This window comes from Pseudorasbora parva, chromosome 23 (assembly GCF_024679245.1).
Source record: "Pseudorasbora parva isolate DD20220531a chromosome 23, ASM2467924v1, whole genome shotgun sequence".
In the NCBI taxonomy this organism is placed as follows: domain Eukaryota; kingdom Metazoa; phylum Chordata; class Actinopteri; order Cypriniformes; family Gobionidae; genus Pseudorasbora; species Pseudorasbora parva.
The window spans coordinates 33,551,235-33,577,157 of NC_090194.1; the positions used below are offsets into that span (position 1 = coordinate 33,551,235).

The 25,923-nt window shown below is 37.5% G+C and overlaps 1 long non-coding RNA gene across 1 annotated transcript; it reads left to right on the forward strand.

Moving 5' to 3' along the window:
• The first annotated feature begins 3,043 nt into the window (after positions 1–3,043).
• Positions 3,044–25,635, forward strand: LOC137063008 (uncharacterized). The gene is made up of 3 exons (XR_010901328.1): positions 3,044–3,135; positions 8,018–8,097; positions 25,411–25,635. It is a non-coding gene; the product is annotated as an uncharacterized lncRNA (long non-coding RNA).
• The last annotated feature ends 288 nt before the right edge of the window (positions 25,636–25,923 follow it).

Sequence of the window (25,923 nt, forward strand, 5' to 3'; positions counted from 1 at the left end):
TGGTTTTAGTTTTAGTTATCTAAACAGACCACTTCTAGTGGCTTTTCTATCAGGTTTCACAGCAGCTTCTCATCAAACAGGTCTTGCTGTTTTCATGCTAGCAGGATCCCGTACCGGAGCATTGGTAATGATGCAGCCACATTTGAGCCGCTTGTCTCCAGTGTACAAGACCTGTCGACCCCCAACCCAGATATATAGCCATTTCTAAGACCCCACTCACCAATGGTAGAACCCAAGCTGTTCAGGAGCCAATTTGGGCTGGTTACTGTCAGCATTGGAGGTGTCCCACGGTTCTTGAACAGAAACAGCAGTGAGATATAGTAGGCTGAAGCTGCTCACATCCATCAATTCTCCTCTCGCTGCCGATTCGCAAAATTATCCTTCACTTTATCCTTCAGCACAGAATTTCATGCTACTCAATGTCTTCACCCAAACTTTGTCATCATTAGACCACTTAATGCACCTATAACTTATAATGACTTAATCTGCACGTTATTCATTTTAGCAGTGCCATATGCTTCACATTGCTAATGCGGTTCTACCCAAGATTCATGACATAAATAGCAGGATTATTGTTTGTCACAACTGATGGCTATTTGAAGGGTTTTTGAGGGGTTTCAGAATAAAAAACGAACAAACAATAAAGTTTAAATATATATTGTGCTGAATAATCACTATTTGTTCACCTGCAAAGAAAATATGAGAACTTATCGCCTCATCCACCAAATATTATGGAGTTAGAAATATGACAAAATTATCTAAATTTGAATCGTATAAATCTGAATTATTGACAAGTGTAATCTAACAAATTTGAATATTATGTTGCATTTTACATAGTTCTGAATTAAAAAAATTAAATGTTGAATATAAAACATTTGAAATTGAACACATCTGAAATGTTTTTATGTCAAAATTGTCTAGACATGTATTTTCATACAGCAGATATTTTGTTCTGAATTAATAGACTGGAAAAAAATCCGTTTTTGAAAATACAGATTCAAGATTTCAGATGAAGAAGAAATTCAGAACATCAAATTCAATATTCTATAATTTGAACCGCAGAAATTCAGATCTTACAGAAAGTAGGCCAGAGGTCATCATCAAGGAAGAGTAAAGGATGTCAGAAAAGTCCAACAGAGCACAGTCTGTGTATCATCTGATCATTTATTTCCTATTTGTAATGGAATAAAAAGAAAAGATAAAATTTGTAAACTTTTTAGTTTAGTTTAGATTAATGCATGGAAAATGAGATTTCGGCTAGAGTTCTCCTTTTTCATGCATGGTTTACAAATCGCTGATTAGTGAAGAAAATCTCAGCATTTGACGTCATCTGTCGTTCTCCAGGGCTGAATCCAAAATCGCCTCCTAAACCCTCATTCATTATTCCCTACTTTAGTCCACCAATAGGCTACAGTTAACTTGAACGAGTGAATGAAAACGAGTGCGTGAAGTCAGACAGCCGTTGAGTGTAGCCTACATCGGCTGTAGAGCTACACTCCTTATTGCATTGTGGGGTTGAATGAGTGCACTCGAACATGTCCACTATGGGTTCGGACAATGGCTGTCCCCTCAAATAATGCCCTATTTCAGGGTAAAAAATTATAATATAAAAATTTAACAAAATAATAGTCTTATAGCAGTAGTAGGCTACCACCTCTTAAACTGTACACTAGGACTAGTTCAAGATGGGACTTTCTTCTGTGCAACTTAACGAATTTCACAGAATAAAATGTGTATCCGATGTATAAAATATTAATCAGCACCTGGCCTGTTTTATTTAATTGTGCAAAGTAAAATCTGTGCTGAGAGGCCGCGCTGGACAGCGAAGAGCAAGCTAAAGCACAGACCAATGTTTAGTTTACTTTAGAATAATAGGAGTATAACTAAATTAGGAAATATTAATCAGAAGATCAGTGTGACAGTTTGTCTGACAGAACTGTATGTAACTGTCTTTATGACGACGCTCATGGGCGTGGACACAGAGCAGCTCAACTGTCCTGTATGCAACATTTTACTATCCATAAAAAAAGATTGGAATAGAAAAATGTTTGGTTAGCAACAATTTTAACGTAACGTAAGCACTGAACATGCAGCCAGTTGCGGTTTGACGTGGCCGAGGACGCATGTCACATCATTCAAACAAAACAAAAGTTATTCGCCCTGGCTTCAGAGTTCAATAACATAAAAAAAAAAAAAACTCTAATCTCTGATAAATAAATAAATAAATAAATATATATATATATATATATATATATATATATATATATATATATATATATATATATATATATATATATATATCAGAGACAGATGCAGCAGTAACCTAAATGTTTTATTTGTGTAGCCTATATTTCGCCGAACTTTTTAGTCAAACTTTGTTTAGTTCCTAGCATTAATCTAAACTAAAAAAAAGTATAAAAGGGCTGTTTGACCTTTTCTCTTTATTCCATTACAAATAGGAAATGAAATGATCAGATGATACACGGACCGTGCTCCGATCGACTCTTCTGACATCCTTTACTCTTCCCTGATGATAACCTCTGGCCTATTTTCTTTAAGTGTTAGTAATAATTCAGATTTATGCAATTCAAATTCAGATCATTTTGTCATATTTGTCGCTCCATAATATATAGGCCTAGCTACATACGGAAACATCTAACACAATTAAATTAACATCATTAAAAACTTTTTTTTTTTTACATTATTCTATGAAATATAACTCTTTCAAACCGAAGTAGATTACGAATGGGGAGACGCTGAAACTTTGACTTGTGCAATTATATGTGATGGACAGTCTTAACAGCAAATCGGGAATGAGGATTAAAGCACTTGTCTGTGAAGACTGCAGTATGCAAGAGAAATCCACGCCACTGATAACAGCGGCAGAGACGTTTTGTTTGTATATTAGTAGCTTCATTTGGTATGATTAAATTCAGTTTTTCTCTTTCTTTTCATGCCAGAACAATAGCCTGCTATGCCAGGCTATGGAAACTGGCCAAACATATACCCATAAATCTTTACGTTCTGATGACGTTGCCGCCCAGTTGGTCACATGTTTTAGCGATCATACAGCTACTTACCATAACGGCCGCATTTCATCTTGAAAATATCGCCCATCCAAAACTATGAAGTCAGGTAAATTTTTCACAACCACCAAGGTTTTCCTTTTCTTTCACAGGCGTTTCTCCAGTCACCAGAGAGACTTCATGATGTGTTTGTAGGGAGACCCTGTGTTGAACCCATTCAGACTGCATAAAACTCGTAATGGCTGTTGGAATTGCCTCCTTGAATGTGTGAATTGGGGTGAAACTTCCGAGGTTAAAATGGCTTTGTAAAGGAGCTGACAAATGACCCTGGTCCGCTTATGTGAATTCATAGAACACTGAAAGACCGCGCGACTGCTTTCCATGGTAACGCTACAGGTCACCGTTCTTCAGCCGAACTATTATCGTCCGATCACTTAGTAACATAAGCAGCACTATTTTCAAACCACATGAATTGAGGATTAATTAATTCTGTTGACTTATGTAATTGTATATGTTCTCTAATTGACTGTGATCCGTTTTCTTTTAAGTGTGGAGTAACACAGCAACACAGGTGTGCAATCAATAATAAAAATGGCCGCTGCGCTCTCTAAACGCCAGATAACGTCTGATTTGTACGTCTTTTAATCCTTCGTCATGTATTACCGGTTACCTAAATATTTGAGATGGCAGCACCAACAATTTCTGGCGCACAAACACTTCAGGACAAGTTGCATGCAGATGTCATCAGAAACAAATTCTCACCTGAGGTGATACAAGCGTTTGCATATCCAGACACAGTAGACCATGTCATTAATGCTTCATAAAAAGTACTGAATCACAGCAAAGAAATGTTGTTCTACCCCTAACTGCATGGTAGGATTCTAACATGATTTCTCAGGAGGAGTACACTTGTACAGTTTTCAATCCACTCTTCCATTTTAAGAGGGACTGGTGGACTGAGCAGTAATGACCACAGCTCACTGACGTTCCTGTGAAAATGAGCCAGAAAAGCCCTTGATTCAGATCTGACTGAGAATATCAGAGTAGAACAAGTCTCGTTGGATGTGGGAAACATCAAAACGTACATTCGGTCGTATGTGTCTGATTTATCTTCTCTGAAGAATTGCCTCTTGATCCCCCCACCCCCCTCAAAACTTATGTGATATATTTACATAAAGTTCCCATTTATACTCAAAAATAGATTTTCATACTATGGAAAGGATCAACTTAGGATAAGCTTGTTTATCACATGTTCAGCGGGCCAAAAGTAATTCCTTGACACCTGAATGCTATTGCACTAGATGGGGAAAAAAAGCAATAACTACAGAGAAAATGAAAGTTAGTTCTGTTGAAAGCTCCGGCAGCATTTGAGTGCAGATACTGACTTTTTCTTTGATATTTTGCTGTGCAGTGAAATTAAATTCATACATTTTAAGTGTGGCTTATGTGTCCTAATACTTTTTGTGGCCGGTGTATGTTCAAACTCTGATAGATGATAATAATAATACATTTATTTTGTATAATGCCTTTAAAAGTTGCTTTCTCAAAGTGCTTTACAACACAAGCAAACAACAATATAAATTAATATACATTAAACCCAAAGCAAATGCACAAAAAACAGAATAACACTGAATAAATAAACAACAAAATAAAAACTAAATTGATCATTTAAATGCAGTCCTGAAATAAAATGTTTTAAGACAAGATTTTAAAATATTTAACGAACTTGCTTACCTAATGTCAACTGGAAGTTAATTCTACAATTTTGGGGCATAAGATGAAGTTGTGCTTTAGGAACCACTAAAAAACACTCAGAGAAGATCGCAAGATGCTATAAATAGCCGTTAAACATCTAAAAGTATCTTTATTTGTGAATTTTCTGAGAGGATTACCATTCCCACGTCCAATTTTTTTTTTTTTTTTTTTTTTTTTTTAACATTGGCGCTTTCCCTCAGGCAGTGCAAGTTTGAACCAATAAAATGTGATATTAAAACTCATAAACAAAATTATATTACTTGCGCTGACTGATTCTGCAGTGTGCGCAAAGATGCCTCAGAAAGCGTGCGATCCGAAATACACAGAATTACAGGACTTCAAAATATTAAAAATACAGGATTTAAAAATATCTGTCTAAATCTACATATTGACCAGGTTTTGAGTTAATATAAATCTGCGTATTTAAATGGTAGTTAAGAAGTCTTAGTACTTTACTGAGTGGGAAAATATAAATGCTAAAAAGCAAAGGTCTGAGAATTGAGCCCTGAAGGACCCCAATACTAACAGGAACAACCTCTGATCTGTGAACATCCATAAAAACAAATTGACTATGATCTGCAAAGTAAGACCTGAACCAGAGGAGCAAAACATCTTACTGCCACACCAAAACCTGAGAAGGCGATATGAGAACAGAATCCTCTGGCTTAGAGAAAACGGTGGTGCATGAGGAGCTCTGCTTTGCATTTGCATCATATTCGCTATGAGCAAGATTGAATTTGTGAAACCCAGTTATTAAAAACTGGCGAAGGAAACGCAATATGACTTTTTATTTTGCTTTGTTCGTTTTCAATTATTCAAAAACCCCAGCACCTCATTACCTACTACCTGACGAAGAGAAATAGATTTATAGTGTTCATTTGGAATCACATATCCTCTCTTCCTTTTGCACAAAAATATAAGAATTGGAATGCATATTATTCCTGTTTTATTCAGCTGCATTTAGAAAGAGAGTATAAATAGAATTGCATCTAAAATACATGCATTCTTTGTCATGGCATGAAATGCACGACTAAGTGAAATTCTAGAAGGTTAAGTACATTTAAAAGAGCAGACAGAAAAGTGGGCCAATGGGAGATATAAAGCATCAAATATGCACTAGTGCTGTCACCTGGCTTGTTCCTGTCACTGTTTCAGTAATGCACTTAGGATTACAGACCCTCTTTTCCAGAGATGCCACATTTGGTTTTTAAATGCACCATGGGAAATGCATAGAAGCTGCAGAGGGCGTTTGGAAGACTGCTTACGATAGCATGAAAGAAACTTTACTGTAATCTTGATATGAAAGAATAAAAAGTGAGTTGTGTAGGGAAGCTCTACTCTTTCCTACTTCTCCTTTGTGTAACCATTTGTCATTATTTTGATCTGGACTTTCCAATTGAGAAATGCTATTAGGTCAAATGTATTGCTATAATTCCTTTATTGATTTCTGACTATGTTTTTATTCTCTGTTGAAGTGATGGATGCTTGTAGTTTGTGGGTCACAGTTTCTTAAAGCTAAAGTGTGTTATTTGTGTCTCCAAACAGAATTGCAATTCCTGTCTGTCACTGGCCAGACCTACAAGATGGTCCCGCCTAGGGGTGGGCGATATAGCCTCAAAATTATATCACGATATTTCAAGAATATTTGCTATATATACATATATAGATAAAATGGAACAATGTTTGATTGGTGATTTGCAACTGGCAGGCAGCAGCATTTATTACTGCAAACAAAACAAAGGGCATTTTCCGTCCTTTCCCCATTAATGACAGAATACCTAATTCTTTCGAATTGTAAATCTATTGTCATAAGGTGGTCGCAACTAGCCTAGAAATCTAGATGCACCCTAGCGGCAGCAAATCTAATCTGCCGCGAGTGTCGTCTAGCAACTCAATACACTTCTGAGCTGTAAGAGCCAAACTCTGGTCGGGCCAATCACATCGTGTATAGAGTCGGTGGGCGGGGCTTAACATAATGACGGCAGAGTTGCGCTTGCGTGCTTCTAGTAAACACAGAAGCTGGCGGTCTTTCGAATCAGCTTTGACCGCGACTCTTGAACTTTGAGTTAACCTTTTCTCTGAGAAAAGAACAAAGAACGGCACTGAAGTCATTCTTAAAAAGGGAAGATGTGTTCTGAGTTTTGCTGACCGGATACGGCGAATGTTTAATCTGTCACCGAGCTCCGCTTCACCTTCGTTGCTCTGGTTGGTTGTAGCGCTATCCTATCGCGTGCAGAGGGAGTTTGAAAGACAACCGTTTATCCGCCCCTTGGATTGAGCTGTCAATGGTGAGTTTCCAGACCAAACATCATGATGTGCGCCTGGCTTGTCAGGCTAGGCGATCCACCCTTACACCTCAAAATAGCAACCCTCCAAGAATGTGCCTGAACACACCTGGTTTAGACCAGCACGTTCATGGGTGAACAGATGGCACAAGTGCATTTGCTATTTAAACAATGTGATGTAGGATGTGAAAATGATAACTGCATCGAGCTGAAACTAGCAAAAAACACTTGCGCCGCGCCTGGTGTCACATTGTGCCGAGTGTATGATAGGGTCCATAGGCGCCGATACCGTGGGCCACGTGTGCCAGACTGCCAGTAGGCTACATTCATTTAATCATTTAAAGTTAAACATTGAAGTTGGTGCTATGTGTCTCTGTCAGTCGCCTGCTCCAATAATCCTATCCACCAATTTTACTGTGTGGACTTGATTTGATTTTTGTGACATTGATTTTTTATTTCCCACGAAGCTGATCGCGGTTACGTCTCAGTTAAACTTTTCATCTCCAAACCTGTCTGTATTTGTGAGTAGTGGCGCCGTCCTAAATTTGAAAGATATTCTACTTTACGGCTTTATTATCAATTAAATAGGTGTGTGTGTGTGTTCGTGTCGGCCGCTGTCCATTTCCTAAGGTTCTGAAATGCAAAAAATGTTTGACTAGTTTTTTTAAAGGGCGTTTGCGCCCATGAGCACCCACGGAGGAAAACATAAATCGGCAACTATGATGGGGCCTATTGTGTTTTACTTTATGGTGAAATAAAAACTATACATACCTTGTATTTGACTCAGTGTATTAAACTGGAATAGAACAAAGTGTTTTAGAATCAGAAAAAAATACACACTTCAGCTTAAAAAAAACTCCAAAGTCTTCAGGGCTTTTCTCCATAAGGTAACCCTTAAATGTAGCACAGAGGTCTTTAGTCTGAATGCATAATTCAGTTTTCTCACTGCAGGCTGTGCTGCCATTTAAAAGGATGTGGCCTGCAACATCGCCCTCCAGTGGACGCCCCTCTGAGAAATCATCTTTAAACAGGTGTGTGGAGTGTTTCATGTTTTGTTCATTAGACCTTTAAATGAGTTGCATGACTTTTCTTTCCAGATAAATAACTATTATGCATGCACTCATGTTAAATCTAAAGTTGAATGTCCTCTTGAGCAGGCATTAAGATTTAACTGAAAATCATTATTTGCAAATGAAACCGAAGCAGGTATTTTATTATAGTTACGAAAAGCAGCATTAAACTGTATCCTTGTACTTAACTGCATAGAAATAGACCATTATGTCCTATTTTGGCCTCTCTAGTTGCTTCTGAGCAGAATAACTAAGTACGCTTAGACGTGTGGTGTAATTACAGGCCATGTGCATTTTATGATATTTGGTAAAATAAATAGTTTGTTCTATAGTCATTGTGTGTGTGTGTGTGTGTGTGTGTGTGTGTGTGTGTGTGTGTGTGTGTGTGTGTGTGTGTGTGTGTGTGTGTGTATGAGTAAAGCGGATATATCTAGAAATCTAGCAAGTCAAGCAGAAGAAGCAGCTAGGAATGGGGAGCAAGGAAAAGTCTATAAGATTACTAAAATAGTGAGCGGCAAATACAGAAAAACAACTGAGGAACCAATAATAGACAAAAAGGGTCAGCTATTGACAACTGAGTCACAACAAGAAGCCAGATGGGCAGCGCACTTTCAGAAGTACTAAACAGACCACCACCAACAACAGAACCAAATGTCCAGCACGCAGAGAATGACCTGGACATTAGCATTGAACCACCAACAAAGGAAGAAATTGTCTCAGCCATTAAGTCCCTAAAAAATGTAAAAAGCCCCTGGCCAAGACAATCTTAATACAGATCTTTTCAAAGAAGACCCAGACCTCGCTTCTAAAATACTTCAACCACTATTCAAAACTATCTGCAGGAAAAAGAAATACCTGATGACTGGTCAGAAGGAATTATCATAAAAATACCAAAGAAGGGCAACTTGAGAGATTGTAATAAAGGGCGCGGAATCACACTCCTATTGATACCGAGCAAAATCATGGAAAAAATCACTGAGCAGCGTCTTACAGAGGCAGTGGATAAGGAACTCAGGAAAGAACTGGCAGGATTCTGTAAGAGAAGGGGGTGTATTGATCAAATATTTGCACTTCGTAACATAGAACAATGGCAGAGGCAAATATACATACATTTTTCTGACTTCGAAAAGGCATTCGATAGTATACACCGAGACAGCCTCTGAAACATCTTAAGGATGTATATATGGAATTCCACAACACATAGTGGACCTCATTAAGACCATCTATGCCAACTTTAAATGTCGGATGGGAAATAGTAGCTTGGCATTCAAGGTAAAGACAGGAGTCAGACAAGGATGCGTGATGTCAGCTTTGCTCTTCAACATCGTTATCGACTGGGTGATGAGCCGCACAACTGAAGACCAAACAAGCTATACGATGGACCCTCTGATCAGCATTGGAAGACCTTGATTTTGCTGATGATCTGGCTCTGGTCTCATACACTCATCAACACATGCAAGAGGAAACATCACATCTCAGCTCCTTTGCACAGCAAGTTGGCCTGAAAATAAATCATAGTAATGGCGCTAAACATCTCAGATCCATTACCAATACATGTAAATGGAGAAGCTCAACAAATGAGTTCACCTACCTTGGGAGTACTGTAAGACATGATGGGGGTGCACACAATGACATTAAAAACACAATAAAATAAGCCGGAAATGCATTCAGAATGCTAAACAACATATGGAAGTCTCAGCAGTACAGAAACAAGACTAAACTCAAATTATATCAGAACTGTGTTCTATCCACCCTACTGTACGGCGCAGAATGCTGGAGAATGACAGCAAATGACACGCCAACTATCAGTCTTCCACACAAGGAGTCTGAGAAAAATCTGTCGGATATTTTGGCCAAGCAAGATAGCAAATGAGGATCTTTTAACAAGATGTCAACAAGACAGCATGGCTAGCATCATCATAAAGCGGCGCTGGAGCATTGAGCATCCCAAGAGTAGCCCTTCATTGGACACCTGAAGGTAGAAGAAAGAGAGGACGACCCAAGATCAACTGGTGTCACACCGTAGAGGAAGAAATTAAATCTATGAACCTGACATTGGGAGATGTCCAGGAAAAAAAGCACAATCGTCCAGATTGGAGAACTGCTGCCCTACATGCCAGAGGCATAATGGGCATTTAACTAGTGTGTGTGTGTGTGTGTGTGTGTGTGTGCGTGGAAAAAAATAAGAGCTCATTTAATATTGAGTTCTCAATGTTAAGTAGTTTCTTATTTTTATCCAGACCTGTATATTGTGTATATCTAATTACTGTATGTATTCTTATACACAATAATATCTGTTTTTTAATTTTATTTAATGTTTATGACATTAAGTGAAATATACCTAATTTACATCTCTCAGGTTTCATAAAAATATCTTAATTTGTGTTTGGAATAAACAAAATGACATGAGGGTACATGATGACAGACAGAATTTACCTTTTTAAGTGAATGATGCATAATAAATAGAGTAAGCTGAACATTGGATAAAAACTATATCACAATTCATATTGTTTACATCAAAAATGTTTATCATTTAAATTAATCGCATAATCATTTTTATATCGAATATTAAACTATGATAAACAATGATTATTGTGTTTGTTGCTCATATCACACACATTATGCACTCCTGTAACCAGTGTTGGTGAAAGTTACTCTGAAAAGTAACAATATTGTTTTACTCCCTTAAAAAGTAACTCATTTAGAGAATTTTAAGAAAAGTAATGCGTTACAATACTTTTGTGTTTCTTTTTCGTACCTTGGCTGGGCTTGTTTTTTGTTTTGTTTGTTTTTTTATAACAAAGTTTTTTGTGCAAATATAAAAACCTTTTCATAACAAAATTAGAATAAGCTGTGGTAAAAAAAAAAAAAAAAATTCACACAATAACAGTAGAGGGCGCAGCTCTGCTGTGCTGCGCTTCCATTCTCAATAATGGAAGAATAGGACACAGGAGAAAAAATGTTTTACCAATTAATAAAAAAATCTCAGTCTCATCAATCAGGTTGAAATAGATTAGGTTTTGTTGAATTACTAATAATTTTCCTTGGGTGCATAAGTTCAAATTGGTTGAACATTATAATCAAATAAATGATGTTTAGCACCACATGCCATATATTTTCTGCAAAATATGTATAGTTATAGCTTTAATTAATAGCAATAGAATTTCCAGTTACAAATGTATATCATATGCAGAAGCAAAATTAATACATAATTTCGATGAAGATAATTATTCTTCTTTTTCTTTCGGCTGTTCCCTTCAGGGGTCGCCACAGCGAATCTGCCTCCATCTATTCCTATCCTCTGTATCCTCTTTTCTCAGACTGACTACCTTCATGTCCTCCTTCACTACATTCATAAACCTCCTCTTTGGTCTTCCTCTTGACCTCCTGCCTGACAGCTCTAACTTCCAACTTCCACCACTTTGTCTTCTGCTCTGCCTTTATTCTCTTCATCTTCGTCACCACCAGAGTCATCTTACACACCACCATCCTATGCAGTCTAGCTACACTCTCACCTAACACTACTTTACAATCGCTAATCTCAATCAGATTACAGCGTCTACCTCTTCTCAAAGTACGTGTTCACCACAGCCATCTCCATACTTTTAGCAAAGTCTACCAACCTCTGTCCTTCTGGGTTCCTTTCCTGAGGACCAGACCTGCCCATCACTTCCTCGTCCCCACTATTCCCTTCCCCAACATGTTCATTCAAATCTGCCCCTATCACTACCCTCTCACTTCTGGGAACAGTCTGCATTGCTTCCTCCAACTCGCTCCAGAATCTGTCTCTCATCTTGCTTACAACCTACTTGTGGAGCATAGGCACTAATAATATTCAACATCACACCTTCAATATCCAGCTTCAGACTCATCAACCTATCTGTGTATATTTATTATACAGTGTTTGTATATATATATATATATATTATACAGTGTTTGTATATATATATATATATATATATATATATATATATATATATATATATATATATATATATATATACAGAATATCCTATTATATATCTATATATATATATATACAGTATATACAGTATATCCTATTATACAGTGTGTATATATATACAGTATATCCTATTATACAGTGTGTATTATACAATAGGATATTCTGTGTGTATATATATATATATATATATACACAGAATATCCTATTATATATATATATACACAGAATATCCTATTATATATATATATATATATACACATACAGTATATACAGTATATCCTATTATACAGTGTGTATATATATATATATATATATATATATATATATATATATATGTATGTGTGTGTGTGTGTGTGTGTAATATACAGTATATATACTGTATATTTTGACAGTTACTACAAATTAATCTTTTTTGTATGAAGTCGGTAAAATCTTTATTGTTGGGATATGATAAATCATTAATTTTCATTTATTAATATCATGAACTGTGATATGTCAACATAGTATCGATCTTATGAATTCATGAGCTTCCTTTACAGGCTATTTACAAAATCATTATTTCATGCATTTAACATGGTGATCTAGAATAGTGAATAGTGTGCAGTTGTTTCTGTGGAAATCATGTTTCAATTCCAATGGTGAATAGGAATATAAACGCTGACATAGCTGGATATGAAATAATTGCTCTGCATCAGTGTTCAGTGAGGCTGTTACACACCACCTTAATGCTTTAAAGGGGCGGCAATGGGAAAGAGAGCACTAAGGAGTAATTGTGGATGAAGGCCTCGCAAAGAAAATGAAAAGTGTAGCAGTATTAGGCATATAGAGGATGAAAGGCACGCTCAGATGAAGGTGTGTGTGACCCATCGTGCTGTTGACCACATTGATTTTCTTTTCTTTTTTCTCTGATTTTGCCACTTAGAGCAGAGAAAGGCTTGGATTCGTCCCTGGCTCTCGAAGCCTTTCACTGGAGCAAATCCTCCTCAGGATGTACAAGTGATTATGGGTAATTACGTGTGGAGAATGGACGCTCAAGGAGAGCCGAGTGTTTAGAGCCTGTCAGTCAAAATGCACCATGAAAACAAGGGCCTTTCTTGAAGCTCCATACGTTCAAACAGTTGTGAAGAAGTGATCATTTGTTATTTCCTCATTGAGTTAAACACATTTAGACACTGAAGACTAACACTTAATAGAAGCCTCAAATGCTTTTACAGTAAAAACACACACCGAATGTAGCATTTCCAACCAATTTGACTTCTCTAATTTAACATGTAGGGTGAGGTTGTAATGTGTGTATTTCAAAAACAATTTCAGCTTAATTGCCTGACTGATAGTAATGTTATATAGCAATAAAATAAACTAAGTTGGTTTTAGCAAAATCCTAGAACAGGAACCGTGCTGAACAGAATAATGACTAACGCCATTAAAAATAAAAAGGCTTTGCTGAGCTCTCCTGTGATCCAGGGCCTCTGAGACCATTGATCTGCTGTAAAATCTTTTATGGAGAAGTTGCATATTTTGTATCCTATAGGCTTTGACCTTGGCTGCTACTTTGCAGGTCTAAAGCCAGACAACATATTGCATACTGGTGTGATTTTTGTACTGTTTAACAGAACAGTTGGTAGTACATTATTAACTTCTCATTCCTTTTTTTTTCCTCATGAAAAATGTTCTCCGCTGAGCAAACGCATAATTGGATTTCAGGCCAATCTGGATTGGAGAAATCCTTCTAAAACATGAATAATTTCATTATCAGCCAAGGCGAGTTATTATAGATTGGCCTGCAAATCGTCGCACATCATTTGAAAGTCGTGCACACTAATTTGAAATGTAATTCTTCATGTTGACCTCGATGACATACTTTCTTAAGAAGCCCTTTGGGTCCGGATAATGATCTCAAATATTAATAATGTAGCTATTGTCGTGCTGTAACGGATTGTTTTCTACATGATGTGAATGTGATACTAAGGATGGCTTAGGATGGTCGACTAAATCAGGGGTTTTCAAACAGTTTTGAACTTTTTTTTGTAAATATATAATGCTTTCAGTAATATTATCTCTCCGTCTGTCTTTGTCTGTCTCGCAATCAGTTGTTCCATCAAACAGCCCTGAGCTGTCGAGGCATGGGCTCCACTAGACCCCTGAAGGTTTGCTGTGGTATCTGGCACCAAGATGTTAGCTGCAGATTCTTTAAGTCCTGGAAGTTGTGAGGTGGAGCCTCCATGGATTGGACTTGTTTGTTCAGCACAACCCACAGACTGGATTAGTTTGAGATCTGGGGGATTTGGAAGTCAACACCTCAAAACTGAGTCATTTTTGCTTTGTGTCAGGAGCATTATCCTGCTGAAAGAGCCACAGCCACCAGGGAATACCGTTTCCATGAAAGGGTGTAGATGGTCTGCAACAATGCTTAGGTAGGTGGTACGTGTCAAAGTAACATCCACATGGATGGAGGACCCAAGATTTCCCAGCAGAACATTGCCCAAAGCATCACACTGCCTCCGCCGACTTGCCTTCTTCCCATAGTGCATCCTGGTGCCATGTGTTCCCCAGGTAAGAGACGCACACGCACCCGGCCATCCACGTGATGTAAAGGAAAACATTTTTCATCAGACCAGGCCACCTTCTTCCATTGCTCTGTGGTCCAGTTCTGATGCTCATGTGCCACTGTTGGTGCTTTCGGCGGGGTCAGGGGTCAGCATGGGCACCCTGACTGGTCTGCGGGTACGCAGCCCCATACTCAACAAACTGATGCTCTGTGTACTCTGACACCTTTCTATCAGAACCAGCATTAATTGTCTGCCTGTCGTTCTATCTATCCATCTGTCTTTATGTCTGTCAATCAGTCGTTCCATCTGTCTGTTGGTCAATCTGTTGTTCATCTAAAAACCCTTACTATGAGAGGAAAAATATTAAGCATGAAGTTAAAGTTGACAGCTTGTTTCCTAAATTAAAAAAACTGGCATTGGTATTGTCACTGTAAAACTATGAAAATATTATTTAGATTTACTTTGCATTTGTAGTGAGTTACCTTTTTTATGCCAAGTGCCTATTAGAGCCTATAATGTTGGGATTAAATAACTTTTTCACATTTTCAATGTGAACTTTTCCAATCAGATTTGTTAATAGCTTTTTTCCCATAACATTCCAAAGCAAGGTTTTAAAGACATTAACAGCCCTAAAAATGCATTCTTTTATAATATAAAAATTATTCAAAAAAAAAATTTCTTTGTATAATTTATCATTTTTTTATGGCCCATAATATGTTTATTAATATCTGTAAAATTCTTTATCTAACCGATTTTAGATGTACTGTATATCTATTCTCAGAGAAGCTGTTACGATTACAGCATTTGTTGGTCTTGGATGTGTTTTGCTGATGCCTCCTGCATTATTGCATTCATAAAAGGCTCCTTCCAGCTGTTTTTGAATGCAAGAACACGTCTTATGTGAACATCCCTTAAGAAATGCGTCTGATCGATGTCTGGCGGACATGACCCTAAACAAGCTTAATTAAACCGAGCGTCGCAGTTGATTTGGAAAGCGTGTAGTTGTGCACATCTCTAAGTGTGACATCATCGTCCCATCTTGCCACACTCTCGTGTTCAGTTTGATTGATGAGTGGCATTTGAGAAATTGCTCTGAGACTAATGTCGCATGTCGTTTGCACGCCGCAAATATTTCTGCACAGTCTCCCGTGGCAGTGCGTTTTAATTAGCTTTGGAATCATACAAGACAAGCAACATGACGTTGGCGAATTTGTGCCCATAATGCTCAGTAAGCCAGAGCGCAAGTAAGCCGTTTGCTGACCGAGGCTCTGTGTGTTCATTGAGCGAGTATGTCGCTTTGGTATCCTCAGGGTTGCTGGTGAGGCTGGTGAGGTTTGTACTTAATTGCAAATTTGCAGTCTGAAGAAATCCAACAGCCAAGTGGCAAATGACTATTGAATACACTCCAACAACCATGGTGTCAACTGTTTTTTCCATCTGCAGGAGGAATAATGATGTGGGATTTCAATCCCCAATTGTTTTACAAAAGCAATTAAGCGTTGTGTATGCAACGTTCAGCACCAAATCCCTCAATATGGAAAATGTTGAGTGTCATTTTGGAGCAAATCTGTATGCTTGTCGGTTTTTTCAATCCTCAAATCTGAGCTCTAGATTTGCCCTTTAATGCTTTGAAAATCTTTCCATTTATATCTTAAAGAACAATTAGAGCCTTCGTTTCACGCTCGAGTGCGTGATAATACCCGTCTCAACCCGAGGCCTCTGTTGATCTTGTTTCCAATCATCTCGGGCCTTGTCTGTTAATTATGTCCAATTTTCATGGACAGTACAGCAATTATCAAGGACTCGTGGCAAGAGTTAACTCCCTGCTGCTATGTGCTTCATTGACGTTATTTAATGTGTAAAATAATATACTCTAATATCTATAATATAGAAGCGGTTGGAGGGCATCTCAAACCACTAATCCTAACTGCACTGTTAAAAATGATTTTCCAAATTTGAACATGAAGCAAAGATTATGTGGTAAATTTTAAGAAAATACTATTCCATTTTTCTCTACAATTTCAAGTTGAAATAAATTCTGTTTCTTTGTAATTGTTTACTAGCAATTTATGAGTGAAAATGGCAGTGTTGTTTGGAGCAAAATGCTGATTCAAATTCAATATAATTTACAATTTCTATTTCCTACACTAGTTTTAACATCATTTTAAATCTATATCTTAAAGCTACACTGTGTAACTTTTTTAGTTTATTCTTAGCTAAAAACACTTAGTTCTTTCAAAAATATGTGCGCTCATTAATGTATATTTACTTCTTTCACGTAATTAAGTATTCTCGTAAGTTTATAATATGCCATTGAAAATACATACGGGTGAGGGGTTCGAATGCCGGTCGCCATGTTGCCCCTCCATCTTGAAAGTACATTAGCCAAAGAGGGACATACCCGTAAATTCAAGCTTCGCCTTTCGCGTTTTAACACTCGATGGCACCGTGTCGAATGTGAAGAGGAGGATTGCCATGTTAATCTTGGACTAAATCGGCCACCGTAGGAGTTAAAACGAAATCAGAATTGAGAGGAACAGAAACTAATATTCACTGGATTGTCATATACATTTACACCGCCAGATGGGGAAAATATCACACAGTGTAGCTTTAAAGTTTTATAAGTTGCAACATTAAAATGGAAATATACATAATTTATTAGATAGGTTTACCATGTTCAAGCAAAAACTTTAGCAAAAATAATTTAAATGTTTTTAAATATAATTTAAAAATGTTCTTAATTGCATTTACACTCACTGTTAAGAGTCTTGCGATTAAATATATTTATTATATATCACAATATGAATGAATAAGAATTCAATATTGAATTGAAAATGCAATACGATGCTCATTAAATTATCATTTTGCTACAATTTTAGCTTGAACATGTTACACACATCTAATAATAATCTAATAATTTCTGTAATACATCTTAATTTTAATTTTGCAACGTAAGAAATGTTAAAATATATGTTTAAATGGTTAAAGCCAGTGAAGGCTTTAACCTTTTCTTTTTGCCTTAAAATGGCAAAGAAAAAAAAAGATTGAATTAGCATTTTGCTCCAAACATTGCACCTTTGGTATGGAAAATATAAATTGAAATACAGAAAAACATTGCTTCGATAGTTGTTTTTTTTTGTCATTACTTTGTTTCTACACCAATTTTCCCCCCAATATAATATCTATCTGTGCAAACGCCACTAACAGCTCATGTGTGGATCCGAATGCCGTTTTGCTCGCTTTGTAAATTGCTACCGACACAAACACGCTGGCCTCTTTCAGCGCTTTTAAATCCTTTTTGATGCCTGTGTGGAGATGAAGAAAAGAAGGGAAAGATGACGATTGATAAAATGAGATGTTTCCATTTCCAGAGCTGGCAGTAATCTGCAGTGAGTTTACCTGTTCTCCAGCAGAGCCTTGGGATCCTTGCTGCTTCGAGGCATGTTTGTCTTCCTCAGTCTGTGTGTATGTCAGAAGTTTTGGCAGAACCATCACGGCTGAGTGCGAGAGAGAAACCGTGGCCACGTCCTCAAAGAAGAGCACATATTTCTGTAGATGCGTGAAGTGTCATTTAAATAGAAAAAGGTAAAGTGCAGGTGTTGAGTAAGCCATACATGAGATTTATTGTTTGTGAGCGCATGTTTTTGGCAGGTGGTTTCAGAAAATATTGAACTAGTGGAAAGAGGGCTAGATAAGGAAAGGGCTGACAGGAGATCTATTCACTTTCGAGGCTCTAAAGGGTTGCAGGTAAACAGAGTGTCAATCATCAGGATGAGTTCACACAGAAATGCGCTGTTCCTCTTTGTTGCACGCTCGGGGGGAAACTTTGCAGCGATGTCATCCGCTGTGTCTTTGCCAGATTGCTGCAATATCACAATTGGGAATGTAAAAGATTTACGGACACATTCACACTGACTGAATGCGCTTGTCACATGTCTGCTTATGAATATTTCAGCCAAAAATGGTATTCATCTAGCCTAGAAATCTAGACGCACCCTAGCGGCAGCAAATTTAATCTGCCCGCAAGTGTCGTCTAGGAACTCTCAATACACTTCTGAGCTGTATTCCTCACAATCTGGACGGCCCAATCACATCGTGAATAGAGTCGGCGGGCGGGGCCATAATGACAGCAGCCGAGTTGCGTTTGCGTGCTTCTAGTAAACACAGAAACTGGCGAACGGCGGCGGTCTTTCGAATCAGCTTTGACTGCAATTCTGGAAGACTTGGAGTTAAGCTTTTCTCTGAGAAAAGAACAAAGAACGGCACTGAAGTCATTCTTAAAAAGGGAAGATGTGTTCGGAGTTTAGCCGACCGGATACGGCGAATGTTTAATCTATCAACAAGCTTTGCTTCACCTTCGTTGCTCTGGTTGGTGTAGCGCTATCCTATGGCGTGCAGAGGGAGTTTGAAAGACAACCGTTTATCCGCCCCTCGGATTGGGCTGTCAATGGTGAGTTTCCAGACCAAACATCTTGATGTGGGTCTGGCTTGTCAGGCTAGTATTCATCCTCATGTGATTTCAAACCCATTTGTTTGGTTTTGTTAATTTAGCGGCTGACCTTTATTGCATATTGCATTCTTTTTCAGATGCAAAGTCTATGGGAGGAGAGTATTTCAATTAATCATGCAAGCTAATTTACTAAGGTTTGCACTCATCAATTTACTGGTATTTGCGCCGTTATTTACCGCTCAAAAAGCATGTCTTAAACCAGACGCTAATCTTGGGATAGTGTTGGTCATTATGGAAATGATCCGGCTGTGCCTGTGTTCTTTATATGCACGTGCGTGCAAAACTTTCCATCCCCATCTGCACCGTTTTCGTTCTCGCTAATTTGCCCTGTTTAGTAAATCTGGCCTCATGTCTCTAAAGCTCACAAACACAACATAAAATGAAATACAAGTAATCACAAATCTATGACTTTTATAGCACATGCATCATAATTATGGTCCACTGTTACAATACAATATCATTTAGGTTTAATGGACTAAAATAATCAAAACTGATATAATTAAAAACTATATTGACATGAAAAATTTAAATGACAAAAAACGTGCAATGAAATGACTGAAACTTATTATTAAATGTATAAATAAAAACTACAAATTAAACCTAATTCAAACTATAATAGTATCTCAATGATGCTCAAATAACACTGATTTGTGTATGGGGTGATTTATAATATGGCATTTCTTGATTTTTAATTGTTTTGTCTTTAGTTTTAAAATCTATATGTCATATTTAGGTCCTCTTAACTTTGCCGAGCCCCCTTGCTGTGAACCTTTGGTCAAAATATAATTAAATACTGACTGTATTATGAGAAAAATATTGCATTTCTTAATCATGGTCATTTATAATTAAAAGTTGGCTTTGATATTTGGAGCCCTTCATATGTGCAGTTATTATTAACAGATAATGTGTTTTGTCACTAATATTACTTTGCAATAGCAAATGTTGGCGTGCATCCTCTTTCACAGCTGTGAAATTTGCTGTATTACAATGTCAGGATGGAATTACACGATGAATGATAATTTAGGCGACTCCACTCTCAACACTGCAGTGTGTATGCGGTGTTTGAGATGATATCACATGCTAAAGGTGTTTTATGGTCAGGGGATGTTGTGGACTTTGAAACGGAAACAAACGCACGTTGTCTGAATGCACAAGAATCTGTCCACACTGGCTTTAAGGCCTGACTTAAGTTTCGGGCTTCTGTATGGCCAGACCACAAGTCTCTTTGTGCATGTCTGACTGGATCCTGTGTGACTGTGAGGCCTTTCCCTGGACTTTGTGTCTTTTGGTTGACTTGCCTGGAGCTACACTGAACCAAGACAGACCACAATATCAAAAATGAAATCTGTTCTTGGTGAATAAAAAATAGTCAACACACAGCACACTGGAGTTTTTAGTACACAGACGTCCGTTTACCTGAACACATTTGAGCTTTCAGACAGGACAGTTTGTATGAGATTCATACACAGAACTATTTGTACAGGACTATTTTTTGTTTCCCGTGGAGGTTTGTGTTTCTGAGATTTACTGTTTTCTCACACAGCTTCTGTAATGTTGCTGAGCAAATGATTGTCTTTTTTCCAGATAGGAATATGTTATTGCAGATATATTATTTTCCTTATAGCCAACCCTGAAATTACAACTGCTTTTATTTCAGTGTTGTGACGTATTTCCAAGTGAAACAGAATATTGAACAGAGGGCAGGGTTTTACCTCAGCGCGCCTCCTCTCCATCTCTCACTCATAGCAGAATAACGGTTGGAGAGGAGTGGTTACGCATTTTAAAACGCAAGCCGTCAATCTGACGTCATCTGAGAAAGAACGCCATTCCAGACCAGAAGTTACTTTTCAGCCTGATTAAAGATTACCATGGCAATTAATTATGTTCTGTGTATTAACTTGCACGGATTAATTGTTCATCCGAAAGGCCTGTTCACACCGACGTGTAACGCCTCATGACTAAACAAAGGGCTCCAAAGTGAGTGTGCACACCGACGCACAAAACGGCAGGCGTTTAAGCCCTCGGGTTTGTTTTTGTTTTGTTTTGACGCAGCGTGTTAAACACTGGCCGACCAGTCAGATTGCCTTACAGTAAAACACGACTTGGTGGTGCTCAAGCACAAAATAGCCGAGCACAAGAGGAAGTAAATAGACAAAGAAGAAGAAGAAGAACTGCTAATGCTGCTTACCAGTTGCAAAAAGTCTATGAATGGTTTTGGCAACCACGTAAATATCATAAGATTTTAAAAAAATATGGACATGTTTTCCGTAATGTCACCCATAGGATTCTGAAGATCAGTTTTGAAGCGTAAAGTAGAAACGAGCTGGCCGTTGCCAACAACGCGTAATCACGCGTCACAAACAACAGAACATTTGCAAAGAGGCGGGATGTGGGCGGAGCTTAGGTGACACGATTACTAACAGATAACAGATAAGTGGCTATCCAACTGTCACTCAAGTAGCCACACCCTTAATTATGCAGAACTTTAAGGCTTTATATAATGTAAACGAATGAGTTATCAAAAGATTCACCCCCTCACAGTTGTCATGAAGGGCAAAATTAGCCGTATAGACCAAAACCACAATTTGTACCAGGCTGTAAACATATTTTTTTCTGCTGTAACGTTGGGCATTTTAACATGGGGCTCAATGAGATTCTGCTCCCTTCTGGAGCCTGGCCCTAGTGGGCAGTTTAGGAACTGCAGTTTAAGTTACTTCCATTTCAACAGAAACTGGGGATGTTGCCCATCTATGATGTTGCCGCTTGGTAAAAACGGTCTGTCTTCTTCTTCTGTGTGATAAGCGAGTGTCAGAAGCGTAAAAGGGCACAGCACCACCTTGTGTACGAGAGCACTATCTACTGAAGTTACATGTTAATTTGCCCCATCGCCAGTTAAAATCGATTGGATGTGAACACATAGACGCGCTGAAAAGCATTTTGAAAAGCACTGCAGATGAACACGTGCGATAATCATCCCGGTGTGCACAGGCCTTAAGACCAGAAATGTTTGCTGACAAAGTAAATAGGGTCGATTTTGATTTTGTGAGGACTTTATTTATTTAGAAATGCTCGGCTTCCAGTTGGCATCCCATTTAAAATAAAATAAACCAAATAATAATTAATAAATAAATAAAACAATGCAATTTTATCAAATAAACTTTAAATATAAATAGCAAATAAAAAGTAATATAATACTATTGTAATATAATATAATATAAAACAAATTATTAAATTAAAATGAATGTAAATGTTTAATATTACTTGACTAGATACTTTTTAGGACTAAAAGTTGGAAATTTTCAAGTATGTCCTGTTGGCATTCCATTTAATGTAAAAACAAATAAAATTAAATATTGTAATTAATAAAATAAATGCATAACATTTTAAAATATAAAAAACTGAAACAATAATGAATATAATATTAACTAATTTTATATTCACACATATATATATGTGTGTTATATATATAACACACACACACACATATATATATATATATATATATATATATATATATATATATATATATATATATATATATATAATATAATATATATATATATATATATATATATATATATATATACATATAAAAATCTAAAGATAATTGTTGCATAACTAGATTTGTTTCAGGACCAACATTTTAAAATTTAGATTTGAATTGTTCATTTACCTTACATAGTTTATATCATGCCACTCAACATTTGTCCGTGTTTTTACATTAGAAAGTCTGATTGGCTGATTGGAACTTTGATGTCAGAAAGTTTTTTATTTTAAAAGTTAATAATTCTAGTTATTTTCCGTTGTAACGAATAAATGGTAAATTTGATTGTATGGTTGGCATTTAGCTCTGTTTCATCACCGCTGTCCGCATCCCACCAGAACAGACCAGAGACCCGTTTTGCCTCTCAACTGATTGGACTTAAAAGGATAATGTGTTGGAAACAAACGTCCCACAATGCACTGCCTTTGAAGTTGACAAAAGAACTCTTGGGGGCAATGAGCGAAATGGAAGCATGTGTTGGATAAAATATAAGAGAGGAAAAGAGATGATGAAAGACACGATTGCCTCGCTGTGAGACCCTCCTCCTCATTGATGTGAGGTGGCACAGCACATGCCAGGAAACGTTTCTCCCTTTACTTCCAAAGTTGTGCTGAGTTGAAGCCCTTTTGACTATCTCATTTAATTGATGTCACAGACCCTTTAGCGATGAAACAATGAGATGAGAGCGTTATTATGTTTGCAACAGCTGCGCTGCGAGCCACAAACACTTTCCAATTGATCTTCAGCAGGCGAGATCTCTCCTCTCCAATTTACAGGGTCTTAGTCTGATAGTTGTTTGCTCTGAACACTAGTTTGGTCCAAACCGGAGAAGCCTGACGTCAACCGCATCAGAACCATAGATATAATCCCTATAGTTTCATACATCTCAACTAACATTTGAATGAATTATATTAATTATATGACATGTGACCAAAAAAAGTAATGCACCATTTTGTTCCGAAATCAAATACTTCCTTTCTATTTGTTAGTGAAAAAAAAGTACACCAAAAGAGTTCGAATACATTTTTACAGTTTTCAGTAGGCAAAAAGTCCCTAAATGACCTAATTCAGATTAGATTCTGAAGTGTTCATTCGATGAATACTTTCCATGAGGCCACAAGAGAGGATTTGTGAATAGTAGTAAAGCGATGCAACTGACACTTGTGGTAGGTCACATGGCATGGTCTGGAAACCTGTACATTCTTTTCTTCTGCTTCTTTTACACTTTTGCGGGAACCAATCACAGACTGGCTTATCCACCTGGCGCGCTATTGGCGGGTTTAACATGATGACAGAGAGAGAAGTGATGGGTCGTTGCCCGTTGATCACGCCTCTTGTGGTCTGATTGGTTGAAGGATTATCCAATTGCGTCCAGAGTCATTTAAATGATGCTCGTTGATCACGCCTCTTGTGCAGGAGAAAATACAGAGCAGACTCCCCAGACCAATGATCAATCTTAAACTGAGCTTGGTCTGATGATAGCCAGACAACACATTCATACTAAAACATACTTTTCAAAATGTGAAGTAAATTTTTATTCAAATGTAGGACTTGCTCGGACAGTATGTGATTTCGGACACACTGACTGACTTTTGTTGAACATAAAAAGTAAAATAGAAGAATTGCATCACAAGCACATCAGCTTCTAAGTAAAAAATAAAATAGCACACACACACAAAAAATCAGCTTATTAAAATAATCAGTTTTCCCCGTTTACATGCAAACCAGTAAACGGACAACGCAAGTAAACCGCGTTTACATGACTTTATTAATAAACCGGGTTATTTCCTTGTAGTGACGTCAAAAATAATAATGTCCGTATCTGACACTGAGTTTTTCAAATGTTACGTCAGTTGTGATGTTAAATAAAGCGTGCGCCGTGTCAGCGGGAGATTTACGGCTCATATTGTCCCTCATCAGTTCCAGAAACAGCATTTGGACTGAACCTCTTCTACTTCTGCTGCATGAGAAACATCTTTACAATTTTATGGGTCTTAAAAGAGTCTACGTTTTTGATATATGTCCTGATTTAATGCAAAACGCTAGCTTGCTCTGTCTGGATGAATTTAAATCTGCTCTAAGTTTGCGTTTTTGTCACCTATCACACATGCGCACTTCAATAAGCGGACAGAAAGCAGGTTAATGCGTTTACATGCAGCGCGGAATCGGGGTAGGAGGTAAAAAACGACCTGTCCCGACCGGTTTATTCTTACGCCGTTTATGACCGTACTCCGATAAAAGAAAACGGGTTACCACATGACCAAGTTCATTGTCGTCTTATTACGCATAATCGGCTTAAGAACGATCATGTAAACACACCCAATAAAGGCCTGTCTTAGCCATCGGATTTCAATAAAAATATCTTCATTTGTGTTCCGATAAATTAAAGAAGGTCTTACGGGTGTCGGATGACATGAGGGTAAGTAATTGATGACAGAATTTTCAATCACAATGCATATCGTATCGGCACCCGAGTATCGTGATCGGGAGACAGGTGTATCGTCGCAGCCCTACTGAGAGGCCATATTAGGAAAAGATCTGCATTCAGAGTATTGTTTGTGTTGGTGCAAGATAGAAAATCATGCATGTTTTGATGACATGGTCACTTTTAGTTTAACTATTGCTGTAAGAGGTCTTGTTAAAAAAAATAAAATATGAAAGGCTGCTTTTAAGACTTTTGGTGTGTTTTTTTCCCTTCTCCATCCAGCCAAGGGCATCATCCTCACCGCTTCTCAAAAGAGCAGCAAGTGGCTTTGAAGCCTTTGAAGAGCTCAACCCAAAGTTTCAGTGCTGTAAGATCTGCATCTCTGATCACATGAAAACAGTTCAGATCCAGATCCAGCTTGAGTCCTGACAAAGACAGACACAATGCGGATCAGCTGGGCTCTGTGAGTAAATGTGAGTGAACTCAGTGGATGAGAGGGAAATGTAATGGAGGAGAATTCACAATTTAACCAAGTAGTACTTTTTGAGATTCAGCAAATTACATCTCAGCATTGCTCCATTAAATGCTCACAAGGTGAAATTGTAAGATATGATATTGCAAATTTCATTCATTAAGACTCAACTAATTAGAAAAGGCTGTAGGCATCATGTAAATGATGGCACATTTTTATTAGACAACTAAAACTGGTGTCAGGTGTGCAAATTGAGTGAATGCCACTTCAGCCTCGAGCAGAATTCATCTATTCCTGTGTATTTTTCTGATTTAGGCAACATT